The sequence below is a fragment of the Lepidochelys kempii genome, chromosome 12 (genome assembly GCF_965140285.1).
Source record: "Lepidochelys kempii isolate rLepKem1 chromosome 12, rLepKem1.hap1, whole genome shotgun sequence".
Classification (NCBI taxonomy): domain Eukaryota; kingdom Metazoa; phylum Chordata; order Testudines; family Cheloniidae; genus Lepidochelys; species Lepidochelys kempii.
This window is the reverse complement of record NC_136391.1, coordinates 18,062,525-18,086,659: the sequence shown is the minus strand read 5'-3', so window position 1 is coordinate 18,086,659 and position 24,135 is coordinate 18,062,525. Positions and strand designations below refer to the sequence as shown.

Sequence of the window (24,135 nt, the reverse complement as noted above, 5' to 3'; positions counted from 1 at the left end):
AGAAGGCCTGGGACTTACAAGGAACAGACTGTGAACTGCCCTGACGTTCCAGAGACACTGTTTGTGAAGTTCCCTGCCACAGAGCGGGTTGATGTGTTTCCTTTAACCTTTCTCATTTTCCCTTATTCTTTTTAAAATTAATTGTTGATTAAATAACTTGCATTTGCTTTAACTTGTATGTAATGGTCAGTGGGTCAGAGAAGTGCCCATTGCAGAGAGAGTACCCCCAAGTGGGGACACCCTAGCCCCTGTCCTAGGTGACCACAGCAGGGTTGGGGGTCGAGCCCCCCAGGACTCCTGGGCCCAGCCTTGTTGGGGTTACAAGGACTCTGCCAGACAGGAGAGTGAAAGGGGAGTCCTGAAGGGCAGGGAGGCCACTGGGTAAAGGAAGTGGGAGCGAGAACTCAGATCCTTTCGCTAGCCCACTTCACCGGGGTAGTGCAGAAGCCAGGAAGGTTCCCCACAAGAGCGGGACTATTCCCCCGCTTACATAAGGAGACAGAGAGGAAGGATAGTTTGCTAAATGCTGGGAATCAGGAGCTCTGGGCTGTGGTCTCAGTTCATCACGGACGTAATGTGTGACTTTGGGAAAGTCATAGAATTTCTCAGTTTCAGTTTTGCTATGTGAAGTAGTGAAGAGTAATTCATAAACATCTGTAAAGTACTTTATGATGCATGTATGGCAGGTTCTGTAGGGATGCAAAGTTTTGCATTTTTATTATTTTACTTTAAAAACATTTTCCCTGCTTCATTGTGACTAGCAAATGAGATTTGCATGGCTTATAGATAATTGGGTGCCCCTTTTGCAAATAGTTCTCAAAGATGCACATCAGAAGTTATAGATGTAGGCTGTGCTGGGGGGAAAGGTTTTTAAAGCACTAAATATTGTATTGCTGAGCAGTAGAATGTCAGGGGTCCCTACCATAACAATACATTTTCAGTGATGCTGGTGCTAAGAATTGTTTATAGTGGTCATTTGGCTGCTAGTTAATCAATTATTCAAACGGATGATTTATTTTGTGAATCATTTTGCTGCATATGGGTGAGATATTTATGCTATTGGCTGCAGCCATGCATAGTGTGCCTGATCCTGCCCTGCAGAAGTCCATAAGAGCTTTACCATTGACTTCAATGAGTGTACGATCAAACCCGCTATGAGCAAACACTTTTTGAGCTGTCTCACGCAGCTCTGATATTCAACATCCCATCTATTTCTGCTCTGGACCTGTCTTGCTTCCTATACCAAATGTGTTTCAAGAATATACTAAGGAAACCTAAATACTAACACAGACGCCTATGACATGAGCCTACGGAAGTGATTCGTAGTTATTATGGAGCAGTTTCTGCCACGTTTATTCATGGGATTCCTGGTACTGTAAGGTACTACTCAATGCATATCCTACAAGGGTTGCCTTTAAAAAGCTATCCTTTGCCAATAGTTACCATAGTTTCCCCCATTCACTTTAGAAGTATGGGCAATAACTGTGCAGTAACTAGCTATGTGGTGAATCTTGGCAAATGTTTAATTATCAGTGTCTTCAACTGTATTTCTGTGAGGATTTTAACCCAGAGGTGAATTAACTAAGTGCACCAAACAAAATGATCAACTTTACTGACCTCTTTTGAAGGCTATTGAACTATTAGAAGGGATAGATTCCTGCAGACTCTGCCCAGTGTTGTTCAAGACAGTCCAGTCTCCGAATAGTTTAGGTTTTCTCAAGTTATTTTCCTATTTATCCTGAGACAGCTTTTAGTAAAGTTGCTGAGTGCAAATGAGCTTCGCAGACTCATCTAATTTTCACTTTTCAAGTTCCTGAGGGAGCTACAAAACTGTTTTTACTCAATTCATAACACTATTAATCTAACCATAAATCTAGAGGAGACATAAAAGGATAGAATGGAATTCATCACATTTTAGCCGGAAAACAGGGGTATTTCTTCAAAAAGTTTGGATGCTAGAACACTATTAGCAGGTACAGATAGAGTATCTTTTCCTTTCCACATTTTTTTCCCTTTCTTCTGGGTTAAATTGTTCCAGACCTATTTTTAAGCTAAGAAGTCTTAAAGTAAAACAAAGGTGGCTATTCAGCTAAGTAGAGGTCCCTATCTATTCTAGTTATAAAGGAAAATGCTTTCCTTTCTTCTTAATGATGGTAATAAAACACTTGACGGGTTGCAGGAAGTAGCTGTATCTCTATGAAAAGAGGTACTGGCTTACAGCATATACACACAAGGCTAGAGATTATTATTTTTGATTCTTTTAGAATCACTAAGGTCTCTGTTAGGATTGGGAACCCATTGTGTAAGGTGCAATGCATGGGTAAATATGATTCCTGCCTTGAAGACGTTGCAATCTTTCCGATTCAGGGCTAGCACATAAATATATGCTTAAGTATAAGTAAGTACTAATATCACACTGAAGACAATGGGATTTAAGCACCTACTTAAAGCTCAGCATGTGCTTGATTATCAGTGGCTTCTGCTGTATTTCCATGAGGATTTGAACCCAGAGGTGAATTAACTCAGCGAACCAAATCAATGACCAATAAATGATCAACTTTACTGACCTCTTTTGAAGACTACTGAACTACTAGAAGGGATAGATTCCTGCAGGCTTTTCCCAGTGCAGTTCAAGACAGTCTAGTCTCCTAATAGTTTTGGTTTTCTCAAGTTATTTTCCTATTTATCCTGAATAGGGATGCTTTTATTGATCAGGGCCTAACCTACGACAGTGTGCAATAAGTGTATGTGACAAATAGGAGAGAAGGAGGAGGGTTAAACAGAGGGTGTCAGTAATGGTATCAAGCAATTACATATGTCAGCTATGCACATAACTCAATGGTTTTAGTTCTAGTGAACTATAAGGATATATGAAAGCTTGAACACAACAGATTTTAGACACTAGCTTTCCTTAAGAACCAAGACAAATGCTTTAAGAGACCTGGATAGGAGGAACTATTAACCCTCACTATCAATTTTTAATTTTTCTTTTTTAATTTTTTTTTTCATGTGGAAAGTTGAAGGAGAGAGTTCATTTCAGAAACCATTGATTTTAAGGATCCTAGGTTAGGGAAAGAAAGCTTTATTAGTTTATACAGTCAACTGTGAAAATCTTGAAAATGATGCAATTTCTTTTGCTCTATAGATTCATTTCTGAATCTTCTGTAAAAGTAGTAGTAGAAGTAAAAGAATAAAAACCAACTGAGAAAGCTCATGATGAAAAAAATCTGAGTTTGCCAAAGTGGATCATTTGAGACTGAAGTGTGTGGACACAAGAGTATTGATAAGGTAGACTGCTGATAGCAATGATGACTACTGACAGAGTTGTGTAGCTTCAGGAAAAACATTAGTGTTTTTATGACTAGAGCTGTATGTGGGGAAAATTGCATTTGAACTATCTAGCTATGCACATATGTGGCCCACATAAATGCTTGGCAGATTTGTAAAATTGTTCATCACTGATTTCCTATGTAAATAGAATATTTTGAGTATTCCAGAGTCATTCACAACATTTTCACCTGCTAGATCCACAGTACTGGAAGGTTATTATCATACATAAAGCATGTCACTTTCCTCCTCATCACTAGGGCCGGACCAAGTTCACCCATTTTGGTCAATTTCATGGTCATTGGACTTTTAAAATCGTAAATTTCATGATTTCAGCTATTTAAATCTGAAATTTCACGGTGTTGTAATTGTAGGGGTCCAGATGCAAAAACAAGTTGGGGGGCGGGGGTTGCGGTACTGCTACCCTTAGTTCTGTGTTGCTGCTGGTGGTGGTGGCGCTTCCTTCAGAGCTGGGCAGCTGGAGAGCGGCAGCTGCTGGCTGGGAGCCCAGCTCTGAGGCAGAGCAGCCGCCAGCAGCAGCACAGAAGTAAGGATGGAATCATATGTTATTGCCACCCTTACTTCTGCGGTGCTGTGTGCAGAGCTGAGCCCTTAGTCAGCAGCTGCTGCTCTCCAGCTGCCCAGCTCTGAAGGCAGCAATGCAGAAGTAAGGGTGGCATTATTGCCATCCTTACTTCTGTGCTGCTGCTGGGGGGGTACTGCCTTCAGAGCTGGGCGCCCAGCCAACAGGCACCGCTCTCCAGCCACCCAGCTCTGAAGGCAGTGCAGAAGTGAAGGTGGCAAGACCCACTGCAATTCCCTTTTGGGTCAGGACCCCCATTTTGAGAAACATTGGTCTCCCTCACGTGAAATCTGTATAGCATAGGGTAAAAGCACACAAAAGACCAGATTTCACGGGGGGGAAACCACATTTCACGGTCCCTGACATGTTTTTCATGGCCTTGAATTTGGTAGGACTCTACTCATCACCATCCTTCCTCCAGGCACAAAGATATTTTTACTTGTAGTGTTGCATTTTTATGGCATTGCATTTTTATACACACGCTCTTAAAGTGACTCTATATAAATGGTATTGTGGGATTTTATGTGTACTATTTCTTATTGACTTCCAAAGAAAATTTTGCTCAAGATGCTTTTTCTAACTGGCAACCTTGAAAACTTAGTCTGGGTCTGAAAGTCAACCTGGATCCTTACATCCCACACATCATCACCATTAGTAAAGATTCTTCGGGTCAAAGAAAAACTCTGGGTCAACCCATTGTCTTCAAATAATGTCCTGAGTGAAACCTGCAGTGCAAAGGTGAATTAGCGCCTAATCCAAGGCCCACTAAAGTAAATAAAATGAGGAGTACTTGTGGCACCTTAGAGACTAACACATTTATTTGGGCATAAGCTTTCATGGGCTAAAACCCACTTCATCAGATGCATGCAGTGGAAAATACAGTAGGAAGACAGATATATAAACAGAGAACATGAAAAAATGGGTGTTGCCATACCAAGTATAACGAGACCAATTAATTAAGGTGGGCTATTATCAGCAGGAGGAGAAAAACCTTTTGTAGCGATAATCAGGTTGGCCCATTTCAAACAGTTGACAAGAAGGTGTGAGTAATAGTAAGGGAAAAAAATTAGCATGGGAAAATAGTTTTTACTTTGCGTAATGACTCATCCACTCCCAGTCTTTATTCAGGCCTAATTTAATGGTGTCCAGTTTGCAAATTAATTCCAATTCTGCAGTTTCTTGTTGGAGTCTGTTTTTGAAGATTTTTTTGTTGGACAATTGCGACTTTTAGAAGTAAATAGAAAGAATCCCATTGACTGAAATGATCACAGCAGGCCGAAGAGGCTGTCAAGCATCTGTCACATCCCCTTTCTTGTTGATGTCCGTGGCTTGACTGTGGATTTGCACTGATGTAACTGAGATCAGAACGGAGCCCGACATATTTTATATTTTGTTTCAATGTACTGTAATGTGTTACATGCCCTTTCCATTTTTTCTTTCTTTTGAATTTTAATTTTATAAAATTTAATTATGTATATTTTGAACTTTAACAAATAGCTTGTAATTGAATAAAAGACCACTGTTGTTATTGCTGCTGCTGTTAGTTTATTTATCATGCCATGGGAATATTTTTCTGGACTGCAGAAAATCCCTGGACTCACTAAAATAGGTATCTTTCAACTAGGTAATATAAAAGCTACAATACGTTATGCAAGACTAAGAAACTGCTGCTGCTGCTACATAAAGATGCAAAAAAAAATGTCGGAAGAGAAATTGAGGGAACAAATCTCATTGTTCTTTTTGATGAGTCTGTAAGCATTTACACATACCTAGCATTTTGCTGCATGCTAGTTAGCAACATGTATCCTTCATTCAATGATTTCTATTTCACATTGGACGATATTAATTTAGTCTTTGGAATGTAGGGAAAGGTCTCCCCATATTTCAGATACCATGGTTATTTAGTATCAGAGAGGTAGCCATGTTAGTCTGTATGTATAAAAACAACGAGGAGTCTGGTGGCACCTTAAAGACTAACAGATTTATTTGGGCATAAGCTTTCATGGGTAAAAACCCCACTTCTTTAAGGTTCCACTGGACTCCTCATTGTTTTTGTGGATACAGATAAGAAGTGGGGGTTTTTTACCCACGAAAGCTTATACCCAAATAAATCTGTTAGCCTTTAAAGTGCCACCGGACTCCTTGTTGTTTTCATGGTTATTTAGTAACAATAGTCATCAAAGTATACTGGTATTGAATCAAGTTCACATGTATGCAAAGATTGGCATAGGCTAAATGCGTTATTCTGTCACAGAATTGGCATAGTGATCTATGTGAAGCTATTTGTGATCACTTGATATTGACCAGAACTAAACTGGCAAGGAATAACATGCTGATACCTTGATAGAGTGTCTCCCTGTGCTATTTGATGCACCTCCTTAATGCACCCTTTGAAATACAGCACAGTACAATTTTGTTCCGTAGTGTCACACACACACATTATGTCACAACACGTTCTACAGAATAAAGTACAGTTACAAAATTAAAAAAAAAAGGCAAGCAAAAGGGACAGAGAAATTGAGGTGTGTCTCTTAATGGAGGCATAGGTAACCTAAGGAAGATGAGATACAATAGTAGATTAGATGGATTCAGTGATACAGAAAGGCTATTGCGGATGGCAGGCAGGATCCACAGAAGAGAAGGCTCCTGCATTGAGAGTGGTGAGATTGTATGTGGGGTGGATGGAATTGAGTCTCACAGGTGGGACTTGAAAGAGGTTGCTTGCCATGCAGGAAAAGGAAGTAAGCTCATTAAGAGCTCAATAATGAAGGCAAATGGTTTTGAACTGGGTCCTGAACTGAACATGGAGCCAATAGAGTTGTGTTCAGAGGGTGGTGATGTGGTTAAGCTTTGCGAGGAGGCAGGAAGTAGCACTCTATCTATTCTGGAGTGTGGAGAGCTAGCACCCTCCCTGTAGACACCTTGCCCATCACAGGGAGTTAGAACATTAAGTCATCAAAAGATTCCCTTTGAACAAGTCCAAAAGTAGTCTCTGGTTTGGGTGGGGGTGAGGTTGGGGGGCTCACTAAAGAAACTAGTTTCAGAGTAGCAGCCGTGTTAGTCTGTGTTCGCAAAAAGAAAAGGAGTACTTGTGGCACCTTAGAGATTAACCAATTTATTTGAGCATAAGCTTTTGTGAGCTACAGCTCCGAAAGCTTATGCTCAAATAAATTGGTTAGTCTCTAAGGTGCCACAAGTACTCTTTTTTTTTTTTTTATAAAGAAACTAGCTGTCTTGTGGCTACCCTGCTATGGTTGATTTGTCTGCTGCTTCTCCCCTCCTGGTGGAAGTGAGGGCAATCTTTGTTTCTGTCAGAAGATAAGAGAACCTTCAGTTCATGTGGTAAAAAGAAGCAGAGGAAGGAGAATGCAGCTAAATCATTATGCAGCACGTGAAAGGCAGAAAAGCAGACTACACAATGTCTTTCTCTCTTGAATGGTTTCAGAGTAACAGCCGTGTTAGTCTGTATTCGCAAAAAGAAAAGGAGTACTTGTGGCACCTTAGAGACTAACACATTTATTTGAGCATAAGCTTTCATGAGTGCTCATGCTCAAATAAATTGGTTAGTCTCTAAGGTGCCACAAGTACTCCTTTTCTTTTTTCTCTCTTGAATCTGATTCCCATATAGGCTTAATAGACTATTTTGATACTTTAATTGTTTGTATTAAAAATGAAGATAGATACTTCAGTTTACAAAGTGACGTCGCTAATAGCGTCATAACTGGGAGATTAAGTGATAGTATCAATAGTATCTCATGGTTAATATTCATTTCATTTCAAACAATACCAGTAATAACAAAGGACTCTTGGGGGTTTCCTGTTAATTATGATCTGTTCCTCTAGATGCATGCAAATATCCTCAAAAAGCTTGCAAATGTCCTGTGTATCCCTGCTGTCAGATGCAGCCAATAACTCCTATCAGGACATCTAGGTGGAAATTGCATAAAATATGTTGAATAGGTACAAAATTAACACAGATCACACATCACTCTAAATGGCAACTCACCATGCCAAGACAACTCAAGATGCTTTAAAATAGAAATTAAATGGAAAGTTGCTAACAAATACCATTCTGAAAAGCATTTTTTCAGTTGTCTAAAGAAAGTTTGCCATCCATGTCTTGAGCCAAAGTATGCCAGTGGTTTTTCATGATTTTATTATATTAGTTTAGTTTGACCTAGAAAAAATTGTAGGTACCTGATTCCAGGCAGTGCTAGGCTGAGTACATGAGTCACTAGCGCTGTTGCTGTATGCCCAAGCCAAATATCTTAAGAAGGAAAAATCAAACTGGTGTCAGAGAATATTAATAACAATCAGTTCAAATTTGCTGTGTCTATTTTATGCTTGCTGTCTATGGTACTCAGCCTCATCTTGCTCTAAATTCTGGATATGCTGTGTAACAGCTTGGATTCCGGTTGAAAAGAGATCAGCATTCTTTATTGTCTGGATCAGACAGGGTGAAGCTCCCTCACTATACAACAAGTACAACTGCTTGGGGAAAAAGGGTATCCTGATTTTTATTTTGGCTGAGGTTGAGTGCAGTGTCTCTCACACATACATCAGCCCACAATATGAGCAATCTTTTATTTGGCTAAACCAATTCAGTGTCTTGCCACCAGCTGGCAGAGAAAACTCACAATAGAACTTCTCTGGCACACAGGGACAAACTTTTAGCCAGCTGCAACTAGGCCTTTAAATTGTGCATGAAAGCTTTATATATACAGTTACTGCATTTGCACTTGCACAAACATTAATTGTACCCATTTATTGGCACAATATTGTGTGTGCAGGTTGAGAAGCCATATTTTGAAAATGTGCCCCGTATAAATAAAACTACAATATGAGTACAATAGGTTCCCCTATTGATTTCCAGTTATATACCAAATACAGCATGAGATACAGTTTTCAGCTTCCTAAGGACAAATCTCATAGCTGTCAAACTTGTTATTTTTTCCTAAGTGCTCTTATTAATAAACTGCTACTCTGTGTCTGTCTAACAGCACCTTCTGCATTTATGACTGTATTGTGCGTCACGGCATGCCTACCCTGGAGGGGGAAGTATGGTTTTATTGTAAGTAACTTGCAGTCTACTGTGTATACAAATTTCAAAGGGACACCAGTAGCCATACTCCTAGCGTAAACTAAGGGTTCAGGTGTGCCCTTAAGGCATGGCTCTGCATTATGGGCAGGTAGGCCACATACATCCCAGAGCAGTGGAGGTAATGGCTGCTGCAGCACCCTTAATTGAAGGTACAGAATACACTATCTCTAGCGACTTCCATTGGCTACTATAGAGGAGGGCAGGCCCTGCCTCCTCTCGGCCCTTTCTTGTAGGATAACATTTTCTAAAGTGCCTAACTATAATTTAAAAAGGAGATTCAGGGATGGAACTTAGGCTCCTAAGACATTTTGTTACGTTTGAAAAAATTTCCCACAGAGTTCAAGAGGAAAACCTAATTTTTCTGTAGCGTTTTTTGTTTTGGTTTTTGGGGCCCATTCTATAAAATGCAGTAGAAAATTATGACCCTGCTATTGAGTTCTATATACCGGTTTTAAAAAAATCAACAGGAGTCTTTCCATTGACTTTAATGGAGCTGGATCAGGTCCTTTGTGAACATCTACGTGGCAACCAATGGCTATCAGTGGTAGTTGGTCTTAGAAAATGTATCTTAACATTGCCAGCAGTTTTGAAGTGCAGTTTATTCAAATAAAAATGCCTTGTATATTTATTTTGATTAGCAAAATGGAATTTTTGCAACTTTTCAGCATTATGCCTTAAATGTAAACAGAAAAATTCTAAATCTTGTAAGAGTTTGCAGATAATTACATTGAGACAGCAATGCAGAAAAGATTAGTAGTTGAAGACAAATATTAAATGTGGATTCGTGGAACTATCAAAACAATGGAGATGAATGCTTGAAGCAGCAGACAAATATATTGACCTTCAAAGCCTTTCCCACCACCTGTGAGAACCCAGTATAATAGCCACTCAATAGGGAATTGTAGCAACCAGGCAAGGTACTAACAAACTTCAACAGAACTTTATTTTTAAAGTGGAAACCTCTTTACCAAGCTGCTGCTGCACTCTCAATAGCTCTCACTCCACCTCCTCAACTCCTCCCCCTTCCTGTTTCCTGTCCTTTCAGACTCCCAACAGCCAGTGCTCCCAGTTCTAATAATTACAAGCAGCATCTAAACACCGCAGGAATCAACTTTTGATCTCTCTCCAATCATTTCATTGTGTGGTTACACATGTGCATGCAGTGTGGGGCCCTAAAAGCAATGGTCATTCAGTGTTAGCAACTCTTTAGAAAATCTGTAATCCCTGACACAGGAAGACTTTTCATTATCGTGTGTGCAAAGTGTGCATTTGTGTGTGTGATGTCAGTATGTAGAAGCAAAATCAGAACTAGTAAGAAACTAAAAACAAATAAACAAAGCCCTGATAGGTTGAATTATAGGGATTACTTAGGGATAATTGATATTTGGAATTTATACTATGTATGCAAATATTTATCTTGTTAAAAATGTGTGTACTCTATCACCAATGAATATATGTGAAGAACTTTTAAGTCCTCAGCTGGAAAACACTATACAAGCACTTTTGTTGTATTAATGTATAGAGGGATGATCCTCCCCTGTGGAACACTTGCAGAGTGGGACTCAGGAAGGAGCCTTTTCCCCTTCAGGAGTTTTCCCCATATTATTCTGTCAGGGGCGTGGTTCTCCCCTTTGGGGAAGAAGCAGAAGGTTTGACTCCCAGATCCCAATGATCCTGGGGATCTGCTGGAAGTATGTACAGGGAGACCCTGTGCACAAGCTTGTTGGGGTTCCCATGTTAAAGTTAATTCACCCATGGGATGCATTAACTTTTGGCTGGAGTTACTGTTGATGTGCTGGGGAAGAAGATACTTAGATCTTCCTGGCCCTGCTCCCAGACTCATTCTCCTCATTCCTGGATCCCCTACCTGGAGAGAGTCCTCCAAGGAGTTTGGAGCCAGAGGAAGGAATGATACCTTTAGGTGCGTGGAAATAGAGACTGCACGTACAGGATTTCCCCGATGCATAGCCTATGGAGGTAAACCCTCCCACCCTATTGTTAGAATATGCATGCTGAGTATATGCTTTTTGGGGAAAGGATGTCTTTATGTTGTGTTTGTACAGTGGCTAGCACAGTGGTATCCTGGCCCATTACTGGGGCACCTAAATGCTACCACAATACAAATAAATAATACCAGTCTGAGTATTTTGTATATTATTGATTTCAATGGAGTTATGCTGAGTTATATGAGCTGAGAATTTGTCTGTCTGATATTTTCTCAGGAGGAGAGGTGTAAATGCTGGTGTTATGACATCAAAAATCATGGTGACATTTTAAATGAAATTTGGATTTGTAATCACTGATCGATATTTCTAATATTATGCATAGCTCTCTTCAACTTTTAATACAGTGTAGGCTGGTTAAGGTGGACTCGACAATCAAAACCCCATTTCTCTGGCTGATGTGGTGTCTACTCAAGGTAAATAATGGCTGTTCCTAGAACTAGCATGGAGAAAGAAGGAAAAGAGCAGAGATGGGAGTTGGCGAACAAGCAGGGAATGTGTGGAAAGCTCCCCTGGATAGTAAACTGACTTTCTGTTCAGGTGATAGCACAAGACAGAAATTCCCAACGGTTTGGGCATAATAGTGTTTTGCTCAGGTTGCCCCATTATTTGAAAAATCCCAGGTACCTTCACAGGTTTGACTATTACAGGATACATAAAATGTACGTTCACTTCTTAGGCTTAGCCCCTATTCAGTGTGGGGCCATCTTTGTATATAACTTATTCTTGTGGAGTGGTTACTTTCCTAAGGCTTTGATTACAGTTAGGTATTGGGTGATTGGCATCCTCCAAAGCGTGTGTAATTCCAAGATCTTGGAGGAGCTCAGAAAGAGAATATCCACTACCCTTCTCTAATGTATCCAGGCTTTCTACTTCCCTGATGGTGCATTCACTAATAGTTGAATAGAGAGTGAGGGATCACCCATGAATTTACACTGGTGGGCTGCAGGGTAACCTCTCTAAAATGCTACATATTTGTATTTCTCAGAATCCAATCTTCAAAAGTAAGTTCTGTAAAGGTTTTAACACAATTATGGCTAAAACTTGCCAGGTACTGCTCTCTCTGTACATCTATCAGATACAGTTAATTGTATATTACTTTTCATAGTATTTTTTGCTCCTGTAATATACGACCTTGGAAATGCAAGAGATTACCAAAGTGCAGCCTCAGGCAGGAAAAAGATTGGTGTGTGCGTGCACATACACACCCCCTTCTACTGTTAACTTTCAGGATTCTGAGTTTGGAGGGTGATTTCTTTTCTAATATTGTCTTTTCTTTGTTGTAGCAAATGTGAGCAGACTAAATATTGAAAACTGTTAACTATACAGTGTGTGGTACTAACCAAACATATAGTGTGTTCTCAAGCACCCTCCATCTGTGGTTCCACGTATACTTCTCTTTAATTGTATTAATCTGTGAATTGTATGGAAAATATGAAATATTGATGTAGACTTGCCTAGTGATCAGGCTTTGATTAAGCTTTGTAGGCACAGCCCTGCTACTGGGGGTGGGGAGTGCAGAAGTGGGGAGGGAGCCACAGTTCCTCAGGGGAACTCTACAGTGTACTCTATCTTAGGGACATGTAATGCCTTGTGTAGCTCCTAGGTTGTGCAGAGCTTGTGTTCCTGGTACTATTTTCCTGCTGTATGAGGTGCATTTTACACTCTCTCTATGTGGCAGTGGGGGGCTATACAGAAAACATTATTATTGGGGGGCCCCTTTCTGGATATAAATGGTCCCTTCTGTGTATTGACTTATGGTGCATGATCTGGTCCCATGCTTTTAATTGTGTGTGTTCGTGTTTATCTCCAGGATGCACTGAGTGTAAAAAACTGCAGTGATCTTATTTCTGTGGATCAACGGCAAGTGCTCTGCAGACCACCGTGGTTCCAGACAGATCTGAGAATTGGCGCTCTGCAAAACCAGAAATCCTGCTGTTACCTCACAGCTTGTGAAATTCACCTTTCTCTGCATGAAGCCCCAACTAATCAGACTTTGTGCAGGGAATTCCATGAGAAGAGCTTGTAGTTCTCCTCCACGCCTACCTATGAGCTCGAGCTGAAATCGTAGCCTCTAGTCGACATTCTCTCTTTTCCATTCTCCATTTTATCACTCATTCTTTGCTAATAGTGTATTACAATTATATTTCTTCTGTCACACAAGAGTACCATACCACCATGCTATTTTAATATTTCACACAATCCTCCTTTGTGTTATATATATCTTTTCCCATCTTTAGAGCAGTTTCTCTGATAGATGTTTTCCTTTATTTGACATAGAGCACCAAGAAAATGTAATACTGTTGCACTTTTATATAAATTCTTTACTTAACTAATGGGACCAATCAAAGGCCAGCAATTGCAGACTGAAGCTATTGCATTGTCTAGGAAATATGAAAGATAGGGAACTGCATACTTTCAAATGTGCTGAAGTAGTTCTGTGGAGTTACTCACAGGTGGCTGGAATTAAATTGACTAAGTGGTTTCTCCAAGCACAGCACCTGTCATATCTTGTCTTCTTTTCATATCTTCAAAGATATGAAAGTCATAAAACCAAACCCAGGAAGGGTCAGAAGTCAGCAGCTTCTTTGATTGATGTTTTGTCATATTTTGGCTCATTACCTCACCAAGTATTTTCTCTACTAAATCTCAACATTTATGAACCTGTGCAAAATAAATATTATTAAAAAGTAGGCAAGAGGGTCAGAGAGGATCTAAACAAGATGCATGAATCAAGCCCTTATGCCTCCAGGATGCACTCAAAATAAAAGGTACAATAGAGATTACATTTACAATAATTGTTATATATTTCTTTGACCTTACAGTGGCTGGAAACATTGTTCAAGGAAATATTTTTTGCTGCTGTGTACAGAAGAATCTTTTTAATGAACACCATAGGGTTTACTGATGGCTCTTAATGAATAAGGAACTAGTGTCCTGCAGGTAAATTGCCACCTATCTTTAGAAATAAACCAATCAATGAAGGTGATGTATAGAATGATAGAGTTATATGCACTTCTCCAAATAAGAAAACAAATATATCAATGTCCTTAATGTTGTATATGAAGGACACTTCAGGAGCTGGCAAAAACTCAGTTGGACTCCTGTTTTAGATCCTAAGGATCAATAACAGCAGTTAAACTAAGATTTAGTGACTGCTATAAACAGTTGCAGCCTCAATATTCAAAGAAACGAAACATTGTCTCAACAAAAAACAAACAAAAAAAATCTCTGATGTTTGTTTCAATCTTTTGCCATTTATTTTCAAAAGACAATTTATGGCTTTCAAAAAAAAGAAAAGGAAAGAATAAAGAAATCTCTTATGGATGCTATTGTAACATCCTGTGTTAAATACTGTAAAAGATTAATTGATTTTAATAAGAACTTTAAACACCTGATAACATGCAATAGAAACCTGTTAAATTAATATGTTTGTGCAAACAAATTAAAACTCCTTAAATAGATCTATTCCCTTCTGAGGTAATTGCAGTGGGCTCTGCTGTTTTGTGGGATTTAGTGTTCTGTATCATGGATGTGGTGTCTGTGAAACCTATTCCTTTAAAAATATATAGCACCTGTCATCCTTAAAGAAACCAAAATGCTGCATAAGTGTATGTATAGGGATTACTTCATCCACCACTCAAATGCAGGAGAACAGGAACACAGGCCATGCATAGAGCCCAACAGTGAGAGGACTGAGACATTTTGTCAAAGCACACAAGGGCAAACCCCTTCTGTTATGAAAAGTGCCCTGGGCTCTTATATGTCTGTGTGTCATATTGAGCCATGAGTGTCTAAGTGGGGAGTTCTGCTTAGAAACTGACAGCATGATATGAGGTGTTGTAGTAGCCTTGTCTCACTCACCAACAGAAGTTTGTCCAATAAAAGATATTACCTCACCCATCTTATCTCTTTAGCATGATATGAATCCTTTGTTCATTAGATCTCACCTGAAAGCTCTGTCTCACCCCATGCAGTAATTTGTTTGGAACTTTAATTTATCTATCTGAGAAGGATGAATGACTGAATTAATCCTACTGGGACTTGAACCTGTGTTCCCACAGGGCTGTCAAGTGATTAAAAAAATTAATCGCAATTGCACGATTAATCGTGCTCTTAAACAAAAATAGAACACCATGTATTTATATATTTGTGGATGCTTTCTACATTTTCAAATATATTGATTTCAATTACAACACAGACTACAAAGTGTCCAGTGCTCACTTTATATTTATTTTTGAATGCAAATATTTTCACAGAAAAAAACCAAAGAAATTGAATTTTTCAATTCATCTAATACAAGTACTGTAGTACAATCTCTTTATCATGAAAGTTGAACTTAGAAATGTAGAATTATGTACAAAACCCCCTACATTCAAAAATAAAACAATGTAAAACTTTAGAGCCTACAAGTCCACTCAGTCCTACTTCAGCCAATCGCTCAGACAAACAAGTTTGTTCACAATTTACAGGAGATAATGTTGCCCGCTTCTTGTTTTCAAGAAAGTGAAAACAGGAGTTCACATGACACTGTTGTAACAGGCGTCACAAGATAGTTATTTGCCTGATGAGCTAAAGATTGTCCCTTCATGCTTCAACCACCATCCCAGAGGACATGCATCCATGCTGATGATGGGTTTTGCTCGATAACAATCCAAAGCAGAGCAGACCCCTAAGTATGTTCATTTTCATCATCTGAGTCAGATGCCACCAGCAGGTTGATTTTCTTCTTCTTCTTTTTTTTTTTGGTGGGTTGAGTTCTGTAGTTTCCTCATCAGAGTGTTGCTCTTGCAAGACTTCTGAAAGCATGCTCCACATCCCGTCCCAATCAGATTTTGGAAGGCACTTCAGATTCTTAAACCTTGGGTCAAGTGCTGTAGCTATTTTTAGAAATCTCACATTGGTATCTTCTTTGTGTTTTGTCAAATCTGCTGTGAAAGTGTTCTGAAAATGAACAACATGTGCTGGGTCATTGTCCAAGACTGCTACAGCATGAAATATATGGCAGAATGTGGGTAAAACAGAACAGGAGACATACAATTCTCCCCCAAGGAGTTCAGTCATAAATTTAATTAATGCAGTATTTTTTTAATGAGCATCATCAGCATGGAAGTATGTCCATGAAGGGGCATATGACTGTTTGGCACATAAATACCTTGCAACGCCGGCTACAAAAGTGCCACGTGAACGCCTGTTCTCACTTTCAGGTGACATTGTAAATAAGAAGCAGGCAGCAGTATCTCCCATAAATGTAAACAAACGTGTTTGTCTTAGCGATTGGTTAAACAAGAGGTAGGACTGAGTGGACTTGTAGGTGCTAAAGTTTTAAATTGTTTTGTTTTTGAGTGCACTTATGTAACAAAAAAAATCTACATTTGTAAGTTACACTTTCACAATAAGGAGATTGCACAATAGTACTTGTATTAGGTGAATTGAAAAATACAGTTTCTTTTGTTTATCATTTTTACAGTGCAAACAAATATTTGTAATAAAAATAATAATATAAAGTGAGCACGGTACACTTTGTATTCTGTGTTGTAATAGAAATCAATATATTTGAAAATGTAGAAAAACATCAAAAATATTTAATAAATTTCAGTTGGTAATCTATTGTGCAATTAATCATTAATTTTTTTAATTGTAATTAATTTTTTTGAGTTAATCATGTGAGTTAACTGCGACTAATCGACAGCCCTAGTTCCCACATATTTCAGATTTGACATTAGACCACTGTCTCCTCCCCTACAGTCTAGTCTTTCTATTATAAAATAAAATATTGTTTCCTTATGATTCTTAGATGTTTTCTTTTTTTCAATATTGCAATGCAGATGGCATTTCATGCATATGGGTAGCATATATAAGGGAAGAAACAAGTCTGAGGAAGGAAATTAAGGATTACTTTCTATGTGAGAAATATAACAGATTACAAATCCTCAAGTATTCTGACTCAAAGGAGTCAGGAGTAGAGTGAAAATATGATTTCATGTGTTTTAAATGTACATTTATTGTTCCTGTTGCTTCTAGCAAATTGCATTAGGCAATTTACAGTAGCTAACATAAAACCAAATTGTACAATAAATACTGAATTGAATATTTTATAGTGCTTTTCCCTTGAGTGTATGTCTCCAGTTTCTGAGCGTTGGGATTTTTTTAGCCTATTTAAAGAAGCCCTTTCTCAAGGCAACCCTCTAGCAGTGAACTAATGTAATATTAGTATTAGTGCCCTGTATCCGAAGTGTAAAGAAATAGTTTCTAACTCCCGTTTTTAAAAAAAAGTAATCACAGAGCTTAGGATGGGAGCTTGCTTTATTATCATTGTGCTTTTCTTTGCATTGATATAGTAGGCAACAAATATACATGGACATCTTATGAGAAGGTTGCACTTTTGCAGTTGGTTAGATGGAAGATAATTACATCAGAAACCTACAGTATTAGAATTAAGTTACGGGAAACTTACTGTTAGATGTTTCAGAGGGGTAGCTGTGTTAGTCTGTAACAGCAAAAAGAACGAGGAGTGCTTGTGGCACCTTAGAGACTAACACATTTATTTGGGCATAAGCTTTGGTGCCACAAGCACTCCTCGTTCTTTTTGTTAGATGTTATCTGAAAGCCGAACACTGTACTAGAGCTGGTAAAAAAAAAAAAAAATTCTGACAAAAAATGTGGTTTCATCAAATGAAATGTTTTAGAGAAAATGTTGGTTTTGACAGAATTCCTCAATTTTGAATGTTTGTTTCATTTCAATTTTCAAGAACAATTTTTTTAATAACTGGAATTTTTGTTTTTCCCCCCTTCCCTACTTGTCTGCCTCTGAATGCAACAGAGTGAATGATATCTAGGGATTTGTTTTTATTCTTTTTCAGTTTTCCTTTTTTTCAGTCTGCAACTTTTCAAAATGTCTCCTACTTTGGAAAAGTCAGAGTGGAAGAAGGAAAAAAAGAAACTCTGTAACCTTGTCACTCTGTAATTTTGCAAATGTTAGAGAAGTTATGAAAACTAAGAGTTGAAATAGGAAAAAAATAAAAGACGGGGGAGGGAGCCCTAGATATCATTCATTTCTTTGCACCCAAAAGGAAAAAAATGGGTGGGGGAAGAAACTTTAAAAAGATATTTGCAAAAAATATTTTAAAAAAATGATACTATTCCATTTTGAGCTCTTCAAAAGGGAAACAAATTCAAGATGGCAAATTGTTTTGTGAAATGTTTTTTGCATTTTTTTTTACCAGCTATCGATAGTATTGGCTCTCTGCTGTTGCTGCTAAGGATTCTCCAAGGCCCTGCTCCTGCTACCACTGAAATCAATAGCAAAACTCCCACTGACGCCAGTGGTGCAAGATCAAGCTCTAAGGGCCAGGTTTTCAGCTGGGGTAAACTGGCAGAACTCCATTGTCTCCAAGCGAAGGATTGGCCTTAAATATTTTTATAACCTGAAGTACCCCAAGCAGCTTCACTATACAACAGACCGTACTTCTGGGTCATAATCAACTGGTCAGCTTTTCTCAAAAAACAGTGTCATTTCTGGACCGGCTGTTTTTTAGATTATGATTTCTTGGAATGGTTTCCATATGATAACTATACCATTTTGTAGTGTAAGTGAAGAGCAAAAACTTTAACACATCCTCTAGGTTTGTAGATACCTGCATTTTTCTTGTCCCTGTTTGGTCCATATCTAGAATTAAGTCACCATGCATGTGGTTTCATTCTCTGGACATTTAAGTATTTTCAGTAGATATTCATAACTTGTTATGAAGTTCACTCAGTAATATTTCTGTGATTATCAAATATCTGTGTCTGAATAAATTATATTCACTTGGCCGTATGATCGGATAGGATATCTGTCCAACAATATAAGCTATTTTGTAACCTGGGGGAGGCAACAGCAAAGATATTATTTGAAAAAGAAGGATGTTCAACCAAAATACTGCATGAAAAAGCTTTTCTGGGTCTATAACAGCAGGGCATAGAAAGGCAGAAAGTCTTAAATAACAGGTTGGTTATGTTTTTACAGAAAATAATTTTGGATTTTTCCCATAGTAACTCAATTTTCTGAACACTGTTTTCATGGGGAAGAAATTGCATTTTTGCTGTATTCCCAGAGTGAGCACCTGTTATTGTTCCATTGTATTTATCATCTCTTTAATCTCTGTGCATTTTTCCTTGTGCCTATATACTAAAGATGAACCCTCTCAGTCTGGTAACGTTCCGCTATTTCAATTCAGGTGAAAAAATATAAAATACATTAATCCAGATATATAAAAGGCTGTGGTAATGAAAAGAATTATACAGAGATAACTGTGGGTACATACTTGGATGTTTCCTTTCATTACAGGTGAACGTTTTGCTTTACAATAACATGGCAATGTAATCTCATTTATATGCTACCTGTTTGTTTTTCGTAAGTAGGCATAAAGTATATTTCTATTTCTTTGGTCAAATTCTGCTCTCAGTTAAATCCATGTAGTCTCATTGAAATCAATGGAGTAGCATGGGTGAAAATTAGAGGAAAATTTGGTCCGTGTCAGTGATTCAAATTTATCTTCTCATTGTTCATTCTTAGGTCCACAGCACGTTTTAAAGCCTGATCCTGGAGACCGTAGTCACGTGAGTAGCATTACTTGCATGAGTAGAGTAATCAGTTTGATAGCATCATTTGTGAGAGTTAGGTTTGCACAATGAGGCCTGAAGTTCAACCCTGATATGATGAGACTAAGTAAGCAATTTTAGAAAGATAATATCAGCCAATTGATTAATCAGTAAGTACAACAAAACATAGGATATATAAATGTCTAACTTTCCAAACATATCTAAGGATTATAGGATCAGAATTAGTGATGAACAGTCCTTGAAAGCTTTGTATATTCTGTATGGGAAAATATTCAAAAGTTTAGCTGTTTATTTCATGTTTATCAAAATCTATTTAGGTTGGCTCTTCAGTTAGTAGGTAGTGAGTATAGCATGGATACACTAACCATTTGTTAACTAGGATAGATTTGAGTGGAGTGGAGTTTGGAGGTTAAACTCTTATGAGATTGTAGTTTTGACAAAGCTTGAAATACAATGAAAAATACAATAAAAGTACACTTCTAATCTTAAAACCATCAGGAAGTGCGTAGACCCATGGGGATTAAAGTGACTTGAATTTTTTAGTTTGGGTTTTGAATGAAGTTATAAAAATTAGATTCTATTTTATCCAAATTTGTTTTCCTATCACTAATGAGACTATGTGATAGATAGCACTTCTGAGTGTAGTTGGTGTATAATTTGATATGTTGATCACTTTAGATACACAGTTTCATATCAGTAGGAAACTCTTTTAGATCTGCTGTGGATGGAATTGCCAAACTATTTTCTTAGAATTATGTAGATTATTGCTGGCATTTCTGAGAAAACTGTTGTAGACTATGCATTTATTAACATTTCTAAACGTGTGCATGTTATACTGTATGCATCTACACATAAAATCAATATTATTTATTTAAGCTTTTTAACATGATTGACAAACTGATTATTCTTTCTGCCTTGAAGTGCCTTCAAGTGTATAATATTAGCCACTGACTCACACTTGCTAGTTTTGATTTAAACATGTACCTTCTTGATTCTCTTCCCTCAAGGCAGCAGCATATAGATTATATTTTCTATCAAATCAATACTTTTTTTTTATAATTGAGGCACAGGTGAAATGTATAGTAGGTTTCTAAACATGAGTATGTATATTATAAAAAAAGACAAGGAATGTTTAACTATTCTGATGAATACAACTATAAAGTACACACATTTTAAATCTCTTAGCAGAATTATGTTTTCCTAAACCACAATGTGGAATTGCATATAGAGTGATGATGAAAAATGCAACAGAAAACTGGAAGTTCTTTTGAGCTGAAAAGCTCCTTAAATTCTCAAATGTAATAGATTAAAAAGTAAATATTCTGATTTATTTTAACCCTGGTACTGCATAGAAATGGTGGTGATGGAATTCCTTGCTGCTGTGAAAATCAGATCAAAATGTTGTGATGATTTTAAAAATTGACAAATTGAGAAAAACTTTATTTAATTTTTTGAAGGGATGGATCTGACAGTAATGTCGGTTATATACACCAGAAAAATCAATGAAATAACTTTTACCTTCTTTTTGGTCCCTTGCCATAAACATGTGTAATAAGTCAACTTGACTGGCTGAGCAAACAGTGATCCTACCAGCCCCCTGTCTGTCTTTCAATTCCCTAACCTTACGGGCAAGAGCCAAAGAACAGCCAGTTTATTTATATTTGCTCTCTGCAATCTCCTTTACTTTTAGACTGGCTTTTTTTTCCCCATAAAAATATAAATGATAGCTTTTACAGAATGCCCTTTTTGCACAGCAGTTCCTGAATTCCTCTTGGCTAGGCACAGTGTATAGTAAAATAGTGCCTTTGGCATCTCACCTTCTGATCACTGCTAATACCTATCCAATAGGGTTGACAAGCAGAGTATACTTAAACTGCCATAGGCTATGACTGAGTCCTTTATACACGTTTAAAATTGTGCTTAGAAGTAGAGAAAGGAAACTGTGCCTTTTATTTTGGTGTCACAAAACAGTCCCATCAGGTAAGCAGGTGGGGAGGTCAGATCTCTGCTAGCAAGTGTTGAGTTTGGTAAGTCAGTGGCATTTGTAGGATATCTGGTTTCTTTATTGCAAAAGGCTATCATTTAAATCTTAATCTGAAACTGGAATGTTTCAGAGTAGCAACCGTGTTAGTCTGTGACCACAAAAAGAAAAGGAGTACTTGTGGCACCTAGTCTCTAAGGTGCCACAAGTACTCCTTTTCTTTTTGTTGAAACTGGAATGGAATTCGTGGATAAAAGCTATTCTTCCAATCCTTATTCCAAGAAGGTCCCTAGTAAATGATTACATTACACCCTGGTTAGCTTGTGTTTCTTGCCCTACAATATATTTTTGTTTTGTTTTGCTGTCTTCTGTGAATAACTCCGTAGTTTATCTTACTAATTGACAGCTTTCAAGCATCACTGGATAGCGTGAGAACTCACCTGGGGAGTGAGAAATGAACTATTAAAACATTAAAATAAGGAAACATTTTGGGTACTTTCTATCATTATATCTTTGAAATTTGGAAGTTTATTTGCAGTGAAACACAGCAAGTTAGAATACTGTAGATAATCTCTAATTTTAAAATGGTAAAGAAAACAATCAGTATTTTGGGCTAGATTGTACATTTAGGCACGGCCTTGTGAAAGGGCTTGTGCATAAATTGCAGCAGCTCCGGTGTAGCTTTACATAAGAATGGCATACATACTGGGTCAGACCAATGATCCATCTAGCCCGGTATCCTGTCTTCCAACAGTGGCCAGTGCTTCAGAGGGAATGAACAGAACAGAGCAATTTTTGAGTGATCCTCCCCCAGTTTGAGTCATCCAATCCCAGCTTCTGGCAGTTGGAGGTTTAGGGACACTCAGAACATGAGGTTGTATCCCTAACCATCTTGGCTAAAGTAGTCATTGGTGGACCTATCCTCCATGAACTTATCTAATTCTTATTTGAACCCAGTTATACTTTTGGCTTTCACAACATCCCCGGTCAATGATTTCCTCAGGCTGACTGTTGTTTTGTGAAACAGTGTACTTCCTTTTGCTTGTTTTAAATCTGCTGCCTATTAATTTCATCAGATGACCCCTGGTCCTTGTGTTATGTGAAAAAATTCTCTTTCTCCCCACCATGCATGATTTTACAGATCTCTATCATATCCCCCGTGAGTCGTCTCTTTTCCAAGCTGAACAGCCCCAGTTTTTTTAATCTCTCTTCTTACGGAAGCTTTTCCATCCCCGTGATCAATTTTGTTCCCTTCTCTGTACTTTTTTCCAATTCTAAATTATCTTTTTTGAGATGGGAGAACCCAGAACTTCATGCAGTATTCAAGTGTGGTCATACATGGATTTATGTATTGGCATTATGATATTTTTTGTTTTATTATCTGTTCCTTTCCAAATGGCTCCTAACGTTCTGTTAGCTTTTTTGACTACTGCTGCACACTGAGCAGATGTTTTCAGAGAACTATCCACAATGACTCCACAATTTCTTTCTTGAGTGGTAACAGCTGATTTAGACCCCATCATTTTGTATGTATAGTTGGGATTATGTTTTCCAGTGTGTATTATTTTGCATTCATCAACACTGAATTTCATCTGCCATTTTATTGCTCAGCCATGCAGTTTGAGATCCCCTTGTAACTCTTCACAGTCAATTTGGATTAAACTATCTTGAGTAATTGTTTCCTCTGCAAATTTTGCCACCTCACTGTTCCCTTTTCCAGATCATTTATGATTATGTTGAACAGCACTGCTCGCAGTACAGATCCTTGGCCCCAGTATTTACCTCTCTCCATTTATTCTTATAATTTGTTCCTGTTTTTTAACCAATTACTGATCCTTGAGTCAGCTTTGGATTTATCCATCTTGAGTAATTTTGTATAGTCTGCAAAATTTGCCACCTCACTGTTCACACTCTTTTCCAAATCATTTATAAAAATTTGTGAACAGCACTGGTCCCAGTACAGATCCTTGAAGGACCTTTGATATTTATCTCTCTCCATTGTGAGAACTGACTATATAATCCTACCTTTTGTTTCTTACCTTTTATACAGTTACTGATCTATGAGAGGACCTTCCCTCTTATCCCATGACTGCTTAGTTTGCTTAAGAGCGTTTGGTGAGTGATCTTGTCAAAGACTTTTTGAACATCCAGATACATTAGATCGACTGGATCACTCTTCTCCTCATGCTTGTTGACTCCCTCAAAGAACTCTAATAGAGTAGTGAATCATGATTTCTCTTTACAAAAGTCACGTTGGCTCTTCCCCAACATATCATGTTCATCTATGTGTCTATGTGATGGAGTGTACTCCAGGCCCTTTGAGGCCCCCTGCTGGAGGCCTCATGGTCCTACCATACTCTGCCCCAGAAAAGGAGCACTGAAAGTGGGTCCTCCAGGCTTGCCTAGAGAGGCTGTAGGGAAGCAGCCAATCAGAGTGCAGCAGATTCAGTTAAATAGACTTGCAGGGCCTGAGCAGATCAGTTCATGGCAGAAACCAGAGGAGCAAGGAAAAAGTGCTCCTTGCTGGTTGCTGGAT

General features: G+C 38.2%; 1 long non-coding RNA gene across 6 annotated transcripts in view; it reads left to right on the top strand.

Moving 5' to 3' along the window:
• Positions 1 to 24,135, top strand: part of LOC140896235 (uncharacterized) — a 381,899-nt gene that overhangs the window by 71,193 nt on the left and 286,571 nt on the right. For all 6 annotated transcript variants that reach the window (XR_012154477.1, XR_012154476.1, XR_012154475.1 and 3 more), the window contains exon 2: positions 19,572 to 19,615. This is a non-coding gene — a long non-coding RNA (uncharacterized LOC140896235). The remainder of the gene's footprint in view (positions 1 to 19,571; positions 19,616 to 24,135) is intronic.